Source organism: Musca domestica, unplaced genomic scaffold, assembly GCF_030504385.1.
Source record: "Musca domestica strain aabys unplaced genomic scaffold, Musca_domestica.polishedcontigs.V.1.1 14, whole genome shotgun sequence".
NCBI lineage: Eukaryota > Metazoa > Arthropoda > Insecta > Diptera > Muscidae > Musca > Musca domestica.
Genome location: NW_026712192.1, coordinates 14,192,068 through 14,205,409, shown reverse-complemented (window position 1 = coordinate 14,205,409; position 13,342 = coordinate 14,192,068).

Genomic DNA, 13,342 nt, shown 5'->3' with positions numbered 1-13,342 from the left:
TGTGATGAACCGATGGAGCTGGAATTCTGAAATTTGGAAAGGAGTCACTCATGTAGTGCCGGATAGATGCACCAATGGGTTATTAGAAATTCGAACTTTAAATTTGGGAAATTTTCTAAAATGTTACTAAACATCTAAAATGGTACCTTTTGGTATTATGTGAACGAATAAAGCTAAAAACATTGTGTATGTCAATTTGAATTGAAAAGTAGGTTTGGTATATGCAAGTGCTTTATGAAATGTGTACTAAATGGTACTAAATTTGGAACAGTTTAGTTTAGTGTAAACTGATGAAGCTGAAAGTTTGAAATTTTGTATTGGGCCCCTGTTCGTAGACGGCTCGTAATAAAGGGATGGTTTTAGAAGTGTTTACACGAATAGTACTATTTAGTACTATTGCCAAATTGCACAAAACGTAGTAGTAGTAGTAGTTGGGTGAACAGATAATGCTTGACATCTGAAATATGGCATTAGGGTCGTTGTTCATGTGTAGCCTGGACATATGGAAGTGAATGCGGAAATGTGTACTTTAATTGTACAAAAAGTACTGAATGGTACTATATTTGGTGGTGGGTGAAGGGATAGAGATAAAATTCAGAAATTTGATATTTAGATTACTAGACTAGATTATTTGTGTTTGGAAATTCGTCCTGGATTTGTACGAACAAGTAAAAAAACAGGTAAGTTCGGCCGTGCCGAACTTTTTATACCCTCCACCAGTTGGATGAAACTTGAAAATTTTCCAAAAAAAAAAAAAAAATCCATCGGAAAATACCGCTCAAATGAAAACCGTTATATGGAGGCTATACGAAGACGTGGTCCTGCATAAGTAATTTGTGTCATAGGCTGTAGTAACAGTTTCGAACTTTATATACGAAATTTGAAACAATTCCGGTGTATAGCGACGCAAAAATCAGCAAAACCGAAAAGCGAATATCGGGAGGAACCGTTATATAGGGGATATATGATATCGTTGGCCTTAAAGAAAACTCTCTTCCAGGGGGTAATGTTATCACAAGAAACTCCTTTAGTGGATTTTAAGACAATTCCATTGAACAATTTGGCTGAAATCGTCAAAATACCGAATATCGGGGTGTACGTAATATGGGGGCTATACGAAATCGTAGACTGATATAACCCATCTTCGAACTTGACCTGACTGCAGACAAAAAACAGATATGTTCAAAATTTTAACCTTCTATCTTAATTCGTTTTGTCTGCTTGGGTCCAAAATTATTATTTCGATGAGTTACAAACGGAATGACGAACTTAATATATCGAGTGTATATTAATTATGTATGGTGGAGGGTATAAAATACTAAATGGTACTACATTCGGTATTCTGTGAAGGGATGGAGCTGGAATCTCGAAATTTAATATTGAGCCCTCTGTTGGTATCTGGAATTGGGATATGGAAATTGTTTTGAAAATGTGTACTATAATTGTACGAAAAGTACTGAATGATCCTATATATGGTATTCAGCGAATCCATAGAGCTGGAATTCCGAAATTTTATATTGAGATTTCTGTTGGTATCTGGTATTGAGATATAGAGGTAGTTTAGGAAATATACTAAATTTGGTATTCGGTGATGGGATAGGGCTAGAAGCTATAAATTTGATATTGAGATCTCAGTTGGTATCTGATATTAAGATATGAAGGTGGTTTAGGAAATATGTTCTACAGTTGCTCTAAATAGTACTAAATTGGCAACGGGGGAAATTACAGAGCTTAAATCCATAAATTTGATATTAAGGTGACTGCTGGTTTCTGAGGTCGAGATATCAAGATTTTTTTTGAAAATTCGTACTAAAATTGTTCGAAAAGAACTAAATTTGGTATTGCGTGAAGGGATATGGTTGATATCCTCAAATTTGGTATAGAGGTCTCTGTTGGTGTCTGCGATTAAAATGTGGAATTGGTTTTGGAAATGTGTAATATAATTGTACGAAAAGTACTAAGTGGTAAAAATTGAGTATTGAATGAAGGGATTCTGGAATTTGATATTGAGGTATCTGTTGGTATCTGAGATTGAGATATGGAGGTGGTTATGAAATATTAATTGTGCGAAAAGTACTAAATTGTATTTAATTTGGTATTGTGTGCAGGAATAGAGCTGAAATATTGAAATTTGGTATGGATGTCACTATTGGGGTCTGTGGTTCAAAAATGGAGATGGGTTTGGAAATGCGTATTAAAGTTGTTCGAAAAGTACTAAATTGAACAAAATTCGTCTATTGGGGAAGCTGAAGAGCTGAAATCCTTAAGTTTGGAATGGATGTCGCTGTTGGTGTCTGTGGTTGAGAGGGATTGAGATATAGAGGTGGTTTTGGAAATGTATACAAAAATTATACCAAAAATACTAAATGTTACTAAATTTGGCATTGAGTGAATGTATAGGGCTGGAATATGGAACTTTGGTATTGAGGTCTCTCATGGTATCTGGATATAAGAATGTGTAGTTCAGCTAAAATGTAACGTCCGCCAGCTTATGCTTCTAAATCGGTATCGATTGCGCAAATGCTTCTCTCTTCGTGGTCTTCAAAGTGGTCAGACTACCAGACGAACGCACGACAACCTTTAGGTATACAAGCGACGAAATTTCTTTCTCCCCTCTCGATGACGAAAACTGGAGATGTAAGACCAATCGTCCTTCTAAATAATAAGAACTTGTATTAGGGCTACCTTTCGGTCCACTCGACAACAAAATCCTATATAACTTGGGTTCAGCGCTCTCGATAGCCTAGTTCTCTAAATATTATGCTCGAGAGACCATTCGGACCTCTCAATCGTATACTTTATAAGGTCTATGTTCGAAGAACCTCAACTCCTTGGCCCTCTCGATGGTAAAATTCTTTCTTGTAACTTACTCAAAATATAACTTTCAATTGTTGCTACTTAACACCTAAACCTTATGCAGGGCATTAACATGTTTCCTCCCAAATGCCATTTTTGGATGGTGGATTGAGGCATGCACCTCAATTTTTGTTCTTTAATGCACATCCGAGTTCTTTTCCTCCTCCTCATCAATCTCCAACAATAAATCCGTCAATCGGTCTAATTTACAAAGGCATTTTAATATTCCTTTCTCCAAAAATATTCCATTTTAATGCCTTGTTCTCTTCCGATGTTTGTTCCTTAAATTTTTATCGCTTCAAGGTTTAAGAGCGAAACCAAAGATTTTATTGGCGGTATCGTTGATAATCACAGCAATTTTCACATGTGATAGCGATATTGAAAGCCGGAGAAGACATGGCATTTTTATGACCTTTCGCCACTATGTCTGCCAGGCTGCCAACCAGCCAGCCAGCCAGCCAGCCAGCAAATCGAATAGTGCAACACATAATTTGTGTTCCATTTTAAAACACGAACGTGAGAAATGTCTTTTTGGGGAAATGATTTTATGGCCCTTCTTCATCATTCATAGCGACACTGGCACACTGACAGCCTGCCTGGTGATCCCCTACCCATTGCTTGGGGAGGGTATAATAAATTCTGCCTTTGCCGCACTTGTTGTTATTTTTATGGATTTCTAAACGGACAACTTGCATGCATCATTGTGGAGGCATTGGGCATGAATGCATTCCTGCATGCGTGACTATTCGGCTCGACCGATCTGTTTGCTTGAGTGTCTGTCCCTACGCCAATGAGTAAATCAAACAGCTTCCGTCCAATAGCTGGCGATAGTGTTGTTGTCGTTGTCGTCGTTTCCACTGGTGCATTCCTGTGAATGGTTATATTCTGCACTCGATGCTGTAACAAGGTCTTATTGAAGTAATTAACACTTTGCAGCTGTTGTGTTCTACCATAAGGAAAAAAAGCACACTCACACACACACGAACATGAGCAACAAACCGACCAGGCAACCTGCTTTAGCATTGTAGAGGTGCTAGCTCGTTGGTATGTATTTGAAATTCCTAAGCAACAACATCGAGAGCATGTTCGTAGGTAAGAGCAAACAGGAATGCTTCATAAAAGCACGTCTTCAATGCGATCATACGGCAAATTAGTTAATAGAACAACATTTAACAATGAACGACTGAATTCTCAAAGAGCCATGGCAAATACATGTTCAAATTTCATTATCACACATATGCGTTAAAACGTGGAAGAGTTGTAAAAGTCTATTGTGAAAGGGCCTTTTCCGGAACGAAAGGTTAATCAAAAAAAGGGAAACTAAAAAATGGAGATATATATTTTTAAGAAATTAATATATAAGTAGGTGTAGCAGCAACTTTTTTAACAAGGAAACAAAGGGTGGAGGGTTTATTAGCGAATGGAGTAAAAAATATGATCATGTATCACCAGAAGTCGCAAAAAGTATTCTATATGGTCATTGCGATTTATAAAATATTTGATACTTTATTTTTGTAGAGACACCCCTCAGCTCGACTATGTAGAGACGCCATATAGCGTCTTTATACAGACAGCCTTCAGCTTGCCTATGTAGGGACGACCTTCTGCTCGCTTTTGCCGTTGGAATATATGGTGAAAACCGAATACCAGGAGTTACATTTATATGAGGGATATAGCGAACATGGACCTTATACCAAATTTCGAATAATAACTTAACTAAAGGTTCGGCCGGGCCGAACCTTGGTTACCCTCCACCATTTGGAACGAATTTGGCAATTCTCAAAAACAATAAAGTCCGTTAAAAATTCTGTTAAAATCTTAAAAATACCGAATGTAGCTGTTACATTAGGGTCTATACGATGACATAGTCCTGCATAGGTAACTTTTGTCATATGTCATTACAATATTCAAATGTGAAACTTATAAAAAAAATCGGTGAGTAATGCAGCGAAAATCATCAAAATACCGAATATCGGGAGGTACCGTTATATGGGGCTATACGAAGACGTGGACATGCACAGACAATTTTCAAAATTCAAACACCAAATTTGAATCAATTCCGGTGAATAATGCCACTAAAATCATCAAAATACCGAATATCGGGAGGTACCGTTATATGGGGGCTATACGAAGACGTGGTCCTGTCGTAGTAGATACGAACTTCAAATACCAAATTTGAAAAAATTCTGGTGAATAATGTCGCTTAAATCATCAAAATACCGAATGTCGGGAGGTACCGTTGTATTGGGGCTATACGAAGACGTGGACCTGCACAGACAATTTTCTGTCATAGGCTGTAGTATTCATTTCAAACTTCAAGTACCAAATTTGAAACAATTCCGGTGAATATTGTCGCATAAATCATCAAAATACCGAATATCGGTAGGTACCGTTATAAGGGGGATATACCAAAACGTGGGCCTACATGGCCAATTTTCAATACCAAAAGTCTTGCAGACATAATATACATTTGTGTAAAATTTTATCAATCTACCTCAATTCGATCGGAAGCTCGAGTGATTTCCACAGACGGACGGACATCGCTAAATCGACATAGAATTTTATTCTGATGAAGAATATATATACTTTGTGGGGTCTAAAATGTGGTGTTACGGACTGAATGACAAACTTAATGTACCCTCCATACTATGGTGGAGGGTATAAAAAATGGGGTCTACAATCATCAATATGCAAGTTATGGCTTGTATATAAGGGCTTTACATTCTTTATGCTCTGCACCATAAATAGCATGGGGGTGGGGTATATTAAGTTCGTCGTTCCGCTTGTAACTTATCGAAATAATAATTTTAGACGATTTAGCCCTGCCCGTCCGCCAGTCTATTGTTTTAAGCTAGTATCAAAACCAGTAAGGAAAGCTCAAAATTCGGGCGGGGCCGACTATATGATACCCTACACCACTATGCATATTTAGTAGAGCTCTCGTAAAAAGGTTTATACAGGGCATTTCAGAGCTCTATGAGATATTTGGTACAAAATCAAAATCTATCTAATTCTATCGTGCATTTTACGAACTATAGCTATCTCTGAACCGGGTTTCTCCAAATTTTACGTATTAGCTTCTAGACTGGTGATTTGGGCTGATATTGACCATTTAGTGCACATTTAACCCGAAATCGGATGAAGATATATATGAGAGCTATATCCAAATCTGAAATCATAGTAGGTGTTTAATTTAGAATTGCATTAAAAATTGGTTTTTATTGACCCCTGGTTTGGTCCTTAATTAGTCGTTTAAAATGTATGCGCTACGGTTTATTGCAACCTTGTGCTAGCGCCTTTGACATTTTAACTACTAATTATTTGTCACTTGTTTTGCCGCCTCCTTTAGACATCAAGTAGTATTTCGCTGTCAATTCGGACAGACAACACCCGCAATATCGTTTGCAAAGCACATATCGTTGTGCATAGAAAGGCATATTGTTGCTATAGGTAAAATTGTTACCAACCACCAAACTAGCAATAAATAGTTCTATATATTAAGAAAAACCCTTGTGTTTTTATTTATCTTTTTGCATATACCCTACGGTCCACTGCTCGACGCATTCGGCGTTTCACTCCCATCGGCGGAGCCCCTCTGAGCTAAACATTGGTCAATTCGAGCCAGATTTGGATCATCGCTTGCGTATGGATACTTGGATCCTCCATAAATATACAGTCCATTACTCCTGCATTACAAGGTACGTATAGTGCAGTGTTGTTTTTAAGTGAGCTCGCGTTATTAAATTATCGCGACACCAACAAAACAATCGGTTTTGTTTGGGTACAAAGGTCGTTTTACAACGTCACCTCTTTCCCTTTTGTTTTGTTTCCCGCCAATCGTCGGCTTCTAATTTGGATGCTTGCATTCGGCAGCATCATAATCAAAACAAAAATCAAAAATAAATTGGTTGCAAAAATCGTTTGCTATTTTTCCTTTTGTTTTGGTTCATGTAAAACAACAAAACATTCAATATTTCTTTCGTTGATACCAACAAAAACGTCGTCGTTGTTATTTCTTAGTTTGGTGTGCTTTACTACCTAAAGCAAAGATCGCAATATTATTCTTTTTGTTTGGTCTGTCCGCTTTAATATTGCATATTGTTGTTGTTACATTTATTCTCTTTTTCTCGTTGTAACAACAGTCAAATTCATATTCTGTTTTGTTTGTCGCAAACAACAACAACACTGTTGGATCATCCACCAACATCACTGCTTGCTTTGTCGTTGTTCTCTGATCAGCGCTTGTTGTTTGTGCTTTGTTAGATCAGTGAACGAACATAACAAACGAAGGAAGAATATTTTTGTGTATTCCCCTTTCTGTCGTGTCCGTTTAGGTTGAGTAGCTACACTACGTTGGTCGGTCACTTTGGTTTGTTATATTAGTTGGCATTGGGTGTAAACTTAACGTTATTATTAAAGTTAAATTAATATAAATACTTTAGTGTATTTAATTTTTGTTGTTGTTTTCGATCTTTTAAAAATTAATACACCCTATAGGCGGTCATTTTGGCTAATTAAATAAATAAAAATAAAATTGTTATTTTATTTATTTTTGTATTTTTCCCCAAACTTGTTCAGCGTTTCGTGTTATAATTATGGCTTTCGCTCCTCTACAAACTTTCATAAGAGCATCTGACGCTCTGACAGAATTTGGTGCACAAATCGGTGCAATAAAAGGTGACGATTTAGATATTAGTATATTAGAGGAAAGGAAGAGCAAGCTAGAAAAATTATGGCAATCGGTCCATAAATCGTTACGAAACTTAGAAAATTCGGAAAATGTAACAAAAGAACATCTGCATTTGGCAGAAAATAAACGCAACGCTTCTTTAAACATTTATTCAAGCACTATGGCCACAATTAATAGAAAAATTATAAAAACTCGTTGTGTGTTAAAAAATTTGATTAAAAACGCGGATAAAAATCAAGAGCAATCGGCTCAATCTTTTCTGGTTCCTGAATCGCAGGAAAATATTTCAAATATTTCTTCTGGTTGTGATATCGTTCACAATATGACATTGCCACCAATTGATATTAATGTTTTTGAGGGAGATTTTTCTTCTTGGCCTTCCTTTCGGGAATTGTTTAGTGCCGTTTACATTAATAACTCTCGATTGAGTGATGTTGAACGTATGTTCTATTTGCTGAACAAAACTTCTGGAGAAGCTCGGGAAATCGTTTCGCAGTTTCCTCTAACAAATCGTGGTTTCGCTTTCGCATGGAAAGCATTAAATGATGAATACAACAATATTCGATTATTGGTTCATCAACAACTAAAGTCGTTGCATAATCTTCCGATTCTTGAGAAAGAAACTGCAGTGGGTCTTAAGGAGATCCGACGGGGAATAAATAGTTGCATTTTTTCTATGTCGATCTATAACGTTCCCACAGATCAATGGGATCCGATACTTGTCTTTCTTTGCCTGCAACGCTTGCCGGAAGAAACGACAATGCTATGGGAACAAGGTATTAAAAACAAATCGGCCCTTTCTTCGTGGAAAGATTTAGACACATTTCTTTCAGAAAGGATAAACACGCTTTTGTGTTTGGAAAGTTATCGAGAGAAATCGATTCCTTCGACTGATACAAATTCGTTTAATACCGCTACCAAGTCCAACTCTAAATGTTCGTATTCCCCTTCAATTGGAAAAACGTGTTCTCTTTGTAGTGAGAAAATCCATCGGCTTCATTTGTGTTCAAAGTTTAAGAATTTATCCCCCGCAAATAGGTTTGCATTCGTAAAGCGCAACGACCATTGCATAAATTGTTTGGTAAAGGGACATAAACTAGTAAATTGTACTAGTAAAAATAGTTGTTTGAAATGTGGTCAACGTCATCACATGTTATTACATCGCGAGTCAGTAAAACCGAATAGTTCGATTCCGGTTTTGACTCCAAAAGCTCAAAGCTCGTCAAAATCGTTGTTGTCAGCTGCAGCCCCAGCTTCTCGTCCCTCAAAATGTACATTCTCCACAGCTGTCGAGGTCCAAAATAAAAAATCGGAAATGGTTCGTTTAAAATCACTACACCAAATGTCGAAAGAGAACTTAATTAAATTTATAAAAACAAATTTATTCAATGGAAATAATAAAAAGAAGTTTAAATTTGAAAACAATGTTGTAAAGCGACCTTCACATAAAATCGTTCTCGCGACAACTGGCAATGTATATACCGACATTGGCACAGGGTCTCAATTGGAACCCCCCTCGAATACCGTTTCGGGAAACACGTAGCTCGATTGAAGTCCGAATCTGTAACTGCAGGTTCATCTGCGGCTTCAAAATATTACATTTCGTGTAATAATATACTTGATTGAAGTCCGAATCTGTTACTGCAGATTCATCTGCGGCTTCATATTATCGTTGTAGCGGAGATGGATCCCGAATCTGTTACTGCAGATTCATTTGCGTTTCCATTCCCTACATTTAGTTCGAAAAAAAGCTCACACTGCACTATACAACCCGTACCTACTACTGGAACTAATTAAGATTAAGTTAATTGTGTTGAAACATGCTTTGATGTTTCAAGGGGGTCGGCATGTTTAATTTAGAATTGCATTAAAAATTGGTTTTTATTGACCCCTAGTTTGGTCCTTAATTAGTCGTTTAAAATGTATGCGCTACGGTTTATTGCAACCTTGTGCTAGCGCCTTTGACATTTTAACTACTAATTATTTGTCACTTGTTTTGCCGCCTCCTTTAGACATCAAGTAGTATTTCGCTGTCAATTCGGACAGACAACACCCGCAATATCGTTTGCAAAGCACATATCGTTGTGCATAGAAAGGCATATTGTTGCTATAGGTAAAATTGTTACCAACCACCAAACTAGCAATAAATAGTTCTATATATTAAGAAAAACCCTTGTGTTTTTATTTATCTTTTTGCATATACCCTACGGTCCACTGCTCGACGCATTCGGCGTTTCACTCCCATCGGCGGAGCCCCTCTGAGCTAAACAGTAGGAATGTGAGGGACTTAAAGATCAAATCGGATGAAAGATATATATGGGAGCTATAGCTATATCTGAACCGATTTTCTCCAAATTTGATATGCTTGCTTCTAGGCCGAACTCGGTTGGGTGTGCCAAAATTCAGGTAATTTGGACTGATAGTGGATATTTGGTGCACATTTAACCCGAAATCGGATGAAGATATATATGGGAGCTATATCTAAATTTGATCCGATTCTCACCAATTTCAATAGGGTTCGTCCTTGGGCCAAAAAAATATTGTTTGGAAAATTTCATCTCAATCGGATAATAAATGCGACCTGCATTTTGTTCACAAGAATACATGGACAGACGGACGGACGGACGGACGGACAGACGGACTGACATGCATAAATCGACTCAGAAAGTGATTCTATGAAGGTTCTCAAAAGTAACTATGGGTCTATCTCGTTTCCTTCTCCATGTTACAAACAAATGCACAAAGACATAATACCCTTACCACTATGTGGTGTAGGGTATAACAAAAAGAATAAATATAGGAAGCTAAAATTTTGCATCGATCTGTCTTTTGTCTGCAGGTAGGTCAAGTTCGAAGATGGGCCATATCGGTCCACAAAATTGAATAGTCCCCATACAATGGTACCCCCTACATTCGGTATTTTGATGATTTAAGACACATTTTCCAATGGAATTGTCTGAAAATTAACACAAGGAGTTCCTTCGGAGTACTTCTGAGTCCACGGTATTGTATATACTCCATATAACCGTGCTTCCTGAAATTAAGTACTTTGATGATTTTAGCCAGATTTTTGAATGGAATTGTCTGAAATTCCCCCTGAGTACTTTACCCCCAGGAAGAGAATCGTCTTTATAGGTCCACGTTTTAGTATAGCACCCATATAACGGTATCCCCAGATATTCGATATTTCCATGATTATAGCGAAATTTTTCACCGGAATTGTTTCATATTTCGTATTTGAAGTTCGTTATGGATAGTAATACCCATGGCGGGAACTTGACTATGCAGGTTCTCATACAAAGCAACCTCTCTTTATTCGGTATTTTGATGATATTAGCGGCATTATTCACCAGAATTGTTTCAAATTTCGTATTTGAAGTTCGGAATCGTTACTACAGCCTATGACAAAAAACTACTAATGTTGAACAACGTCTTCGTATAGTCCCATGTAAAGGTTTTCATTTGAACGATATTTTTCGACGATTTTTTGGGAATTTTTCACGTTTTTTCCGAATGGTGGAGGGTTTACAAATTTCGGCCCGGCAGAACTTATTTGCTTTTTTACGTGTTTTTTTTTTTTTGTTTTTTGGACTTCCATCAAACTAGCTGGCCCGGACCGCGTAGCCGTTCTGTAGTGAGGACAGAATAATTTCAAAATAGTTAAGGTAAATTACTGTTTTACACCCAATATCATAGCACCTAAAATTATGCGTAAGAGTCTTCATAAAGTCTATATTTTGATCATAGTAAAATTCAATGACGATTAAACAATGACCGTTTGTCCGTCAATCGGTTAAAATTACTATAGATCGTTGGATTTGGAAGGTACTGTTATATGGGGACTATACCAAAATATGTACCTATGTTCAACATTTCCTGTAAGATGGTCCTTTACCCTCAAAGTGAATACCTACACCTTGTTAACCAAATCGATTGGAAAATATGGTCACCACTCTCGAAATAAGTAATATCAGGAAGTACCCTTATATACTCCGAAAAATTGACCTATATTGAAAAGTTTTTATATTGAACGCGTCAACATTCCGACATCAATCCGAACACAAACATCTCAGTCCTTATTATCTCACTAGTCAACATCCGACGACCATCAACAATTTCCCCATTACCTTCAAATCGTCAATGTTCCGAAGACAACCGTGACACGTGAATCGTAATTCCTGATCTTGTCAACATCTGACGATCATTCACGAGTTATACACGACTAATCATACTTCACTAATAGTCCGAGTATCAATCTTGAACAACTCGACATTACTTCGTCATAGTTCCTGATTATCCACTAATCATTCACCATCTGAATATCTACTGTGTATCGTATACGGCGAATTCCCAATCATCAACTGAATTCCCGAGCACCTTCGTAGTCGATTCGCCATCCTATATATTTTATTCATATTATTAAATTTGAACACTAGTAGATTCTAATTAAGGATTTGAAGTAAAGTTCATCTTCGTATAGCCCTTATGTAATTGTACATACCCATATTTGGTATTTTGGCGATTATAGCTGCAGTTTCTAGCGGAATGGTCAAAATTCGGTATTTTGAGTTCATAATATGTTGTACCAACTGTGACATAACATTGTCTACAAAAGCCCATGTTTTCCTATATAGCTCCCATAAAATTGTTCCTCAACATATTCGGTATTTTAGCCGCAGTTTCCAGCGGAATAGCTCTAAATTCGGTATTTGTAATTCATTTCGGGATCTACCTACTGTAGCATAACATTGTTCAAATAAGTTAATGTTTTCGTAAAACACCCATATAACTAACTATACCTCTAGACATTCGGAGTTTTGAGGAGTTTTGCAGTTTCTAGCGGAATAGCATAACATTTGGTATTTGGAGTTCATAATGAGTTCTACCTACTTCAAATTTGGTAGTTGGATTTCGAAAAGGGTTTTCTATTCTTTTTGTAAATCTATTTTTGTATAAGTCAATGTAAATCATTTTTTCCGATATTCGGTATTTTGTTGGTTATAGCCACATTTTTTATACAATTGTCTGAAATTTGAATTGTATGTTCGTAATGACAGAAGTAACGCATCGTCCTCAATTTACATAAGTTATTATACCCTACAACACTATGTGTTGGGGGTATTATAAGTTTGATTGGGCCAGAATTTATGTAACACCTCGAAATATTGGTTTCCCACATAGGAAAGTATATATGGATCTTCCTAGCTCGCCGAGCTGAGTCGATCTAGCTATGTATGTCCGTCCGTCCGTCTGTCCGTCTGTCCATGTTAATTTGTAATCACGCAATTATGGCCCGATCCTCACGAAATTAAAAATGGAGGTGGGGTTAAAGTCAGAATAGAACCCCATTTCTTTTGGAGATGATCACACAATATTTAGGGGTTGAAATGGACCAAATACTGAAAAAAATTTCGGATTTTGCAGTAGCTATACAGGTCGCAATTATAGACCAATCGGAATTTCGCATGTAGCTCGAGTTTAGGGCGGGGAAGAAGCCTACCAATTTGGGTGGTCATCGGATAATATTTAGCGGGTAAAATATACCATAAATTTTGTGTTGAAAAAATTCAAAATCTTTCATTAAACCGCGAATATTTTAAATCCTGGCGAAATCACAAAGCCATGACAAGGATACTTCTGATCTTTACATTGATGTTAACAAACAACAAATCGGATATATAGCAAAATATGTTCGATATATATGTCTATCAAAGAAGATATGCTTGAAAGACCTCTTATATGTCGAGAACGGCTGAACTGATTTCGACAGTTCTCATTAATTCAGAATGGCCTCTT